We start from the raw sequence: 11,205 nt of genomic DNA, 5'->3' as shown, positions 1-11,205 counted from the left end.
TCTCTCTCTCTCTCTCTCTCTCTCTCTCTCTCTCTCTCTCTCTCTCTCTCTCTCTCTCTCGCGTTACATTTATTTTTATACTTATATGACGAGCGTATTTTTGAACAATAAATAATTGAATTCTGTCGTCATCGTCCATAAATTTTGAGAGCGCTAATAAATTTTTTATGTCGCTACTTGCAACATGTCAACCAACAATGAGTATGACCATTTTATTTGTTATAAATGACACAAAAGATAAATTATTTATAACAGAAATGTGTGTGTATGATCAATACGAGAATAAACGCGGTTTACGTTTTATTATTATTTTACGTTTGTTGATAATGTAATTAATAATCTGTCAAATACTTTTAGGGAGAAAGATGCATTATTGTCAATTTTATCGCTAATTTAGACAGATATATTTGATAATAGTACTTCAAAAACAAAACTTGTTAATATAACGAAACAAATATAAAAATGCAAAGATTATTAACCAAAATTAATAACTTTTTAATTTACAAAATTAAAGATCCTGCAAACGTTACGAAACAATGTATAATATCGTGCAGGTTTAATGCTACAATTGTGAAAAAAAGCTTTGTTAAATATACATGTTAGAGTAAGATGCATATGGACTTATTAATTATGTTCTAACCATTATTGGATCTATTTTGTTTCTTTAATGCATTTTGTCGGCTTAAATTCAAATAACCAACTGTATACATATTATTCCGCAATGTAATCTCCGTGATGTCATTTCTATGATATGCACAATATTTGATTCGATATCTCGTTGTTGCAACGAGATATTCGTTCACTCAGCAATTGATCAAATAAAGTTGATCAAATCATACGGAATTAATTGTGCTCTCCTGATTCTGTCAATCAATATGACGCTAGAGATGTGACATGCATGCGGTAATAACAATTTGTGATTGTCGGTGACAATAAGCATGTTGGTTCTAATGTAGGTACATTTATCTTAATATCAATACGCTTGAATTGATATTTTTAAAACTAACGAAGTTACACAGATAACAATCATAGATAAATATGGTATGTAAATGTGTACATATGAAGAATACAATAATACATTATTGCAAACACGTATGGTTTCGTATAGTTCAGTTATCTGTGTTTTTAAACAATGGCTTATATTTTAGAAAGAAATAACAGTGCTAAATAAAATATTGTTTTTTTAATTTACTCTCTAACTCTAACAGATCTCATAAACTTACAAATTAAAAAATTTTGGCAAATGACATTACACTATAAAAAACAATAAAAAAATATTATTTTCTAATTGTATTGTAGATAAAATTTAGTTAAATAGTTTCTTTCTCGATACATAAAGCATCGTGTTTGTTTCCCAAATTATCTAAGAAGAGCTAATATATATTATGTACATATTTCTACTCATAAATCCCATATACCGATTTTCACGATTCAACTTGGAATCTCTTTAATTCGCAATAAACCGAGCTTTTGCCACAGATAATGATAATTACAATGAAATAGTACCATCGAAGCGCCGCGGTATGTATAGTAGTTACGTACGTTAATGCAAATGTATTGTGAACGTGTGTTGCTAAATTCCGATTATCTCGATCGCTCACCGCATTACCGTATAACCAACATCGAACGCGTAAACTCGTGGAGAATACGCAAGATCATACGCTAGGATATATCTCAATAAAGGAGGCATCTCTCTTGACGTGAAATAGGATAATCCTGTTGCACCAGCTCTATTAAAAGTGTTGGCGTATATTATGTTTCATGATTATACTCATCAAGCTTTACATCTAGGAATGAATTTCGTAGATATTTTCTCTTTTTTTTTTTTTTCGTAAAAATGCAAATATGTGGATTAAGTAAATATCTGTAAAAAAATAGCAACTTCAAGTAGCTACGTTTTTTCTTTTTTGTTTTAGTGCATTCTGTACAAATTCAAATAATTTTGATACTAATTTTTCCTCTTTTTAATTATAATGTTAATTTATAACGTTACAATTACGTTGTTTACACAACGTGTCGCTTTTTATGCTATCTTAAAAAAAAAGTCAAACGCATTTTTGTATTAACTCTCTGTAGACCAGCGACCTTGTTTAGGATCATCCTTTTTTATTTTATGAATTATTTGTATGAAATTTTATCTATGGGGTAATTGCTTTATACAAATCTCGAGAGAAGTCAAAAATAAAAAATGATAAATTCGCAATATAATGGACTCAACTAAAAAAAATTTGATTATCATAAAACTCGATTTTTTGGGAGGTTTAATGACGACATCAAGTTACCAATTTCACTTTATTTGAAGCTTGTCAGTGCTACGTAAACAATTAGTACTAATTTCAAAATTGACTTGCAAACTTTGATTATGAGTCAGTCTGTGACACTAGATCCTCCTTCACAGAAGGTTACTATCCTTTTGAAATTCGATATTTTTAGGCTACGTTCTAATTTAGAGATACCTCTTAAAACCGAATTTTACGATTAAATTATTTGTTTTTTAATTTGAATTTTATAATTTTTGTGATCAGAATTTCTGAGATCAGAAATCAACGATCCTAAAAACTTTCAGAAAGGAAGATTTTCTACAAGTTACTTTGTTAAAAAGCATTCGTGTACGCTATATAAATGTAGACAACAATATCACAATTTGAACGAATATTCGTTTTATCTCTCGTTTATTAAAGTTGAAGTAAAGTTTATTGAGTTTGAGTTTTATTCGGAACATTATGATAGAACAGTTAATTTATATGGAAGGAATGAAATATTAGTATTGATGAAATTTTTATAGCCATATGTAGAATGTATTCGCGTTTTTCTTTTAATTATTATGTTTCCAGATTGCATGGTACAATTTCTGAATAACATTTAACATACGATCTGTAAACAGCATTTGACATATAGGTATATGATAAATTTATAACGACACGTATGAAATTTATTATAATTACAAAAAATAAAGATTTCTTTTTTTTTTATATTACCTTCGCAGATTATGTATCACACTTTTGCATTTTTCATCATTTTTACATTAAGGCTACATATAAATTGGAAGAAAGCACATAACAGCTTATATTAAATCTTTGATTCAAATAAATCTGCTCATTAATCACAGATATACGATATTGTGCTCCATTTTTTATTTCCTAAACAATACTATACAATTCTATACAAAACCGCCATATATCATTGTTTTTTTTACCAAACTATTGCGTAAATAGTACGATGAATCCATCGGTTAAACGACCATTATACAAAAAGGGTCTGCCTCGAGGCTTGCTGATAGAACACGAAAATGGATGTGTCGGAACACTGTACACTGAATATCTGAAATTAAGTTACCCCAAAAATAGTAAATATGATTTCGCCCGAAATCCGCTTTGACATTTATGACAATAGCTTTTTTAAACAGATTTACAATAATCTGCATACAACGTACCCACATATTTCTTCTACAAAAGTTTCTGTATAAGCTTGCACTTCTTTAAATTCATAAAATCTATTAGTAAAGATTACCTTGATATATATTACGCGATTTTATCAAATATATCAAACATTAACAAAGAAATATACAAAGCATATCAAATGTCTCTTCGATTTTTATAAGCTTGAGATACATTGCAGTATTTGCAGTATAGATTAGAAATAAGGGATACTTATTTTTGTATAAGCTCTTAAGAGGATGTGAAACATTCTCTTCATAAAAATCGATTTTTTTAAGCTTATATCATTAAAACGATATAAGGTATAAAAAATTTTTAGTGTCAAAAGCAGGTTTATATATTATATATAATACTGCACTTATATATAAATGTAAATTGCAGACAGAAAATATTAGGTTTACAAAACAATGAACGATATGTAAAATGCTATTTTATATTCTCTGTTTGGAATATCAATTTGATCACCATGATTACGCAAATCAGAGGAGAAAGCTTTTATAGTTGGATGCTCGTCGAGGTCGCATCAAGCTTTACTGCTACTATTCATAATGATATACGAGCGATTTAAAAAATTACTATTCCGCGGAAAAATCTGCGCAAAAGAGAATGGTGAAAATAGCTACTGCAAAAAAGTTATGGAGAGAGTAAAAGATACGTCACCGACACTGACAAATGATTTCCGTCAAACTTTTGAATTTATATGGAGAGAACATGAGTGCGCGAATTTACGATTACAGTGGCGGAAATGACGATATAAGCGAAATGGAAATTATCGTCTAACCCGTTATTTTTTATATGGTAAAATGGAATTTCTGACAATTACCTTACTTTTTCATTTTTAGAAAAGCGGTGACTCTGTCATGAAAAGCATTAGGTATCAATAAAGATCTATATGAATTCAATAGAATTATGATGTATACTATGTATGTATGGTATATATGGTATATATATATACTCTATATACACATATAGAAGGTGTTTAAAAACCCATTCAGCATTTATATGGTAGATAGTAGACATCATACTGACAATGAATAAAAAAAACATTAGGTGTATCTTGACACAAAGGACAGCACGACACTTTTGCTCCAAGTGTCGTGCTGATAATTTATTTATCGCAATTCCAGCGACATTTAAATTCTTTTTAGTACTAGTAGAGAACTATACTCTACAATTATTTTTAGCTAGAGTTTCAGCTATAATTTTTTCAATTTTGGTTTATTATTATAAACATGTGAAACTCTTTTCTATTTTTATAAGAAACCTGTGGAAAATGCTATTGTCATTATTTCTTTTATATTAATAAAATGTTATGTTAACAGTAAAGGGTACTTTACAGAACCCAAAAGTGGGATCTGTGATGTTAGCACGATATTCTGTGAGTATAAAGAATAATGACAACACTAGTAATACTTTAATAACTAGTTTTCACACTCTTTAGTAATTTTTATACGTATACTCACAGTGTCTAATAATCAAGTTTCAGAAATATTAAACTTTCATGCAAATTATTCTGAAATATTATTTATGTTACAAGTTCCGTGTCAAGAAAATGACTGTCGTTAGAGTTATATTAGGGTGAAGTTTAAGATGACTATAGGTTTGGGAATTATTATTGAAGGTAAATGCAAATGTGAGCACTGCCTACATAATTTAACAGAGCATACAATGAATATGAGGGAATCGTATAAGAAATTCTTCCTAGGAGAAACTAATTTTCAGCGATAAAAGAAGAATAAAAAAAGGAGTGTGGTTGTAAAAGTACTGCTTTTAAAAGTTTGTTTAGTAGTTTAATTTTTTCTCATACTTATAGTATTTAGAAAGAATCTTTTTTTTTATTTAAGCATCCAGCTCGGCTTATTAGTTTTTTCTCTATTTATTGCCATAATTTTTAATCTTCTAAGCTTTCATATTAATTTTATTTATAATTTTTTTGATATTTAATGACGTATACGTAATCAATCTTCGACTTTTGAAATAGTTCTAGAAATATCTTCCGCTATTCGAATAATAAAATAATTTTTGGAAGCGTGCATGAACATTAGGTTGTGACCGTTCAAAAATTTCACGCTTTGTTATTTCGCACAAAGTGTTCATAATTCGGCGAGTCGAACGCAATAATGGTTCGCTGAAAAAAATCATTGTGCGTCAGAGTCGTGATCTAAAAATAATGCAAACGCATTTTCCACCCACGTGTCTCCCAGTGAATTTTTACGGCGAAGAAAATGACTGCACCGTAGGGGAAAATGGGGTGCAATCAGCCGTCTTATCACTTATATTGTGAGAACAATTTCACACCCTATTGCTCCGAGATGGTATTTAAGAATTGTTATCTTTCGAATATATGAAAAAAATGTTTTGTTATAAAATAAGAATATGTATAACAAAAACTCGTGGATAATAATCATCATGATAGAAAATATATAAGGTTTCTAACAAGCTTTCTCATAGCGACAGATAAAATGCTATTGAAACCGGATTGTTCCATTTTTTTTACAATATTCCTATAAAAAAATATTTCTGTATAAAAAGTTAATCTCTAAATGCATTGCTTTTATCTCCGAAATAAAACAGACACGAAGTTTTGTAACCAGTCAGATTATGCTTAACTTTTTCCACGAGAAAATAAACTTCCGGAAAAAATGAATTTCTCTATGTACGTGAATTTGGACAAAAAAAAATGAATTGTAGTTCCCAGATGGCTGTATGCAAATGAAACGAATGAAAAAAGTCGTGTCATCAACAGAAACACCTAATGACCGAGAATTTTTAATTTTTAGTTCTGTTACAAATTTTTATAGTAGAGAGTAGTTATGTTTTATAGTATAATAATAGTTATCCAGACGTTTATCATTTTTTTATGAGGATATTAATTGTAAATAGCTAATAAAATCAAAATTATATAATATCAGTATTTTATTCTATTACTTGATTATAAAATGGCATCTTATATATAGTTCGATTCATGCAAATTAGATTATTATATGCATAATTTAAATAGCTAAAAATCCAGTTTTATTACATTATAAAATAGGATTACATTGCGACGTGGATTATGTTTAAACGAACAATGTTGAGTCTTCAGTTAAATGAACAAATATTCAATGAAATAATGATGCTCGTTATAAGTCGGATTACTGAAGCAGGTTAAATTTGTATTATTAACTCGGAGTTATTGCACTTTCTGGTCAGTTTAAGGTTTATGTACGAGCTAGCAGTATACGAGATTCCCACTTATATAACATATTCTAATTTCAATTTACAAGGTTTTGCTTTGTTTGCGAAAAAATACACAAATTTAAGCTGAAATTTCTAAATATAATTTAAATAATACGCAGAAAAATATGCTTGTAAATTAGAAAGGAAAAAAAATCATTATATAAATACATTATATAATTATATTATATATAATTAATTATAGAGAGAAAAACAATTATTATAAATAAAATTATAGGTAATTATAAAAAATGAGCAATTCTGTATACAAATTGAGATAAAGATATCACAAACATTTCAAACATTAAAAAGAAAAGATTATATTCAAATTTAAAATACATATATATGAATTTACATATTTTAAATTTTAGAATAATAAATTTTAGTAAAAAAAGATTTATATAAATTTATATATATGTATAGTTAAGATTGATATAATTTCATATTATTATTGAAATGACTTAATATGGTGCGATAAATGGTCGCCACTTATTGTTAGATAAAACAGACAGTTCTTTAAATTATTACAATAGTGTGCACGAGATCTTTTAATTCCATCTACTTTTTCCATTTCCAGATGAGAAAAATCGTGCTTCTTTAAATATGCTTAAGTAGAATTAAAGGAAGATTAAGACGATTTGGAGAGTCGCGTGAATATCTTGCGAAGAATCGGTGATTTTACTGAGATAATTTAAAGGAACAAAATTCTTAGAAGATTATTTAGCAATAATAATAGATTAAGAGAATTAATTCTTCTGTTAAAATATAGAACATATTTTAAACAAGTTTTGAAGATATTAAGATAAAGATATCGAGCAAAAAGATGAAGCTATTATAAGATTAATATATCAAAATTATGTCTTTAATATGCTAAAAAAAGATGTAATCCAATATTGTAAATTTTAACACTTTAAGATATTTATCAACTTCATCTCGAAAAAAATAATTTTTTAAATATACCGTTTTGTGGGAGACAGCGCACGGAGGAAATATGTGAATGATTATTTAAAAACCCTTGTTTTACGAACGCATAACTTCAAAAGCTTCTAAAAAGTACTATACTTTTTACCATAATGCATGAAAATTTCCTATAGTTATAAACATGCATCGTTAAGCTGTGACGATACATTTCTTTTGCTTGCGCACCAGCGCACGTTAATGATGCAGGAAAAACGATTTGCTTCTCTATTTTAATATCAATACACTGGAAACAATTTTTGCAAGAATTATTTCAGGTATTTAAACAACAAATATTTTTATTTAACTTTTTTTTTATAAAATTGCATAGATTAGCTTTAAAAGTAACTAGTTGAAAGTTAAAATTAAATTTAAATGGAATTGTAGTACGTTATACGATTATGCGTTAATTTTTACTACATGCAGTATAAAATAAATAATTTTACAAGAAAAAGAAAGATATGTTACAAAGCAGTTTTTTTCAAAATACAATTGTTTCAATTTATCGTATATAGAATAAAATATTATACACTTTCCATTTCCAATGTTTTTCTTTTTCGTTTTTAGAAACACAATTTTTATATTATACAAATTGTTAAAATAATTTATAATTACTAAATATGTGTTAAGAGAAGTTAAAAGAATTACTATATTAACTATTTATAAGTCTTTATGTACATTATTTTAGAACTATTTAGTAGTTTTCAAGTTTATCAAATAAAAAGGCCGAGATAGATCGGATAATTTTGAACAGAGAGTATCAACATTTCATCGGATTTATGCAGTCCTGATTGCAGTGAGCTGCCGTGGTCGATGCTCGTAAATCTCGAGATGAATATGTTACCGTTGTAAACCAGACTGCACTTGCATTCTATCTCACGCTTACACAACACGCCCGACACTTCTCTTAGTCGTTCTCTATGAATGGTTTTCGCGATGTTAACAATCTGATCTCCGCATATGTCAAAGAGTGGTTTACGCCGCGGTTTCTCGTAACCAACCAGTTAAAAAGTATTACGATATTCGAGGTAACAATATCGAATCGCAATTTGCCGAATAAAAAGGACTTTTGTTCTCTTGGCGTACAGGTGAAAACGCTATTTTATAAATCTGGATTTTCGTGCCAATTGTAGGAGTCGTGAATACTGATTCATTTCTTTGCATATATTATATTTAAAGCTCCTATTCGCTCATCATTGTTATTTCAAATTGTGATGACGTCAGAAGCGAGAAAACAATAAAAATTTTTACGAATTATATTATATTTGAATGACATAAATATTTTTTAATAAAACAATATTTGCAATCGATAGAATTGTAAAATATTATATACTAAAAATTATTTTTTTGTTTTGAAAAGAAACTGAATATTTATCATAATTGACCATAGCTTGCTTTGGTTATATTTTACAAGTTGGTTTATCGATTTAAGTATCGTTTTATTGAAACATATTTCCATATTAATATATTTTATAAAATTTTTATTGTCTATTTTCTTGCTTTTGATGTTACAAAAGGTAGTAGTGATAAAAGAACATCATTAACAAAAAATTATATCAAAATCCGATTAAATGAGCTATCTCAACCCATTTTACGATTACAATGCCGTCTTTTTTATTTAGAGATACATATATGTATATACTTATCCGAAATTTACTGATTTAATTTTTTTAATATTTTTTGTAATAAAAAAAATAAGATATATGTAGCGAATAAAAAATGTTAATGTAATCATAATATGTAGTACTAACATTTTTATGCTTCATTATAAACGAATGTACTTTATAATGCGGATTAATGCGGCAGAGCTCTCGCGCATTTGTTCCTTTTCATCCCTTGTACTCTGCGCCCTATATTGCTCTTATCACAAAGCATAATAGACGATATTATACCTATGTATAGAAGTCTGACTTGCGACGTGTACTTATCACGGTAGATAGAGATAAGTAGAACGATGTTCTGTTGATTAAACGAAGAATAAGACGACGCACAATGTTGGAGGAGCGCTGATAAAATGCGCATTCTCGTTTGATTAAACGCTGAAATAGCGGCGCCGTAGACGAAAACACAAACGCGCTTCCGCGTGTCACCGCGGAAATTATTCATTGTCGCATCAGACAAGATTGTTAATTTGATCGTTCCATATTTTTATAACCTCATCGTACCGGATGAATCTGGACGTAATAATAATTTAGAAAGAATAAAGAATAGACTACTTTTAGGAATTTCTTTTAAGAATTTCTTTTAATTAGTATAATTAGTTTTTCTCTTCTTTCTTTTTTCAGAAAAAACACAGAATTATATTAGTAAAAAGCTTTAACTATACTAATTGTAAGTACCTATATATATATGATCGAACATAACCAATATATTTATTATCTAATTGTAGAATAATTATTTAAAAAAAAAGATTTTTTAACATATTTTTAATATTAAAAAACTTGGAATTTTTTAATAATTAAATTAAGATACGAGGAAACTATACAAACATTGAGAAAATATTTTCTTAATGTAACAATCTGTAAACTAAATAACAATTGAGTGTAGCATTTTCTGCATAAAAATAGTATAATAAACTTAATAACACATTAATTAATATGATATTAAATAATTATGTCAAACTCTGACATGTTATTTTAACTATTATAAAAGTTATTTTATATGAATACGAAAACTTATTATTAATAAATTTTATATTTATATATGTATGAAATGATTTCAGTAAAATAATGGTGACATGAAAAATTAAAAGGTATAAAGAGGTATACATATAAGAATATACAGTATTATATGAAATAGATTTTATAATAGAAATACAAAGTCGCTATTTTTCTCTGCACGTTTCCATTTGTATTTAATCCGATTTGTTTTACATCGTATAAAAAGTACGAGAAATATTGTATATCATAATTCGTACATTTCTTCCGCCGGATATTTCACTTGTCTTTACAGCAATGCAGACAGATTGCCACTATATAATATTACTTTCCAAATACGGATTCTACATTGTGGGTACTCATCATCTGGAAAATGTGGTCATCAAATACAGACGCAGAAGCAATTCTTCGCAGTAAATTCCATTCCTAAGTTAGATGAGACTATAAATATGAGAGTGAAAGGAATAATAAATAGATAATAAGAGAGATTATCTTTTACTCGTTTTAAATTAAAGATAAGCTATGTTATTTCGAATTTAATTTAGTCGAAAATTATTCAGAATTAAAATAAAAATTATTATATATTGAAATAAAAAAATTTTTAATGAAATAGACTGAGGAATGTTTAAATACAAATAAAAGACAAGAACGCCATTTTCGAAAAAGCAGATCCTGGTGTTTATTGTTAGTAATATTTATATGTAAATATACAAATACAGTTTCCAATAATTTAATTTACGCACAGTTCCATAAATTTAGTTTGTCGGGCTTGAAACGCAAACTTAAACTAAAATAATAATCACATTTAAATTAATAATAATCACACAATTTAATTAATAATTTAATATCATCACATGCCTCGTAGTCGAATTAAGAGATGCGGGTTCGAATTCCGGCTGAATTGATTTTAGCAATAAATTATTTACAGATTTTCTGTT

The sequence above is a fragment of the Cyphomyrmex costatus genome, unplaced genomic scaffold (genome assembly GCF_001594065.2).
Source record: "Cyphomyrmex costatus isolate MS0001 unplaced genomic scaffold, Ccosl1.0 scaffold135, whole genome shotgun sequence".
Taxonomy (NCBI): domain Eukaryota; kingdom Metazoa; phylum Arthropoda; class Insecta; order Hymenoptera; family Formicidae; genus Cyphomyrmex; species Cyphomyrmex costatus.
This window is presented reverse-complemented; position numbering follows the sequence as displayed.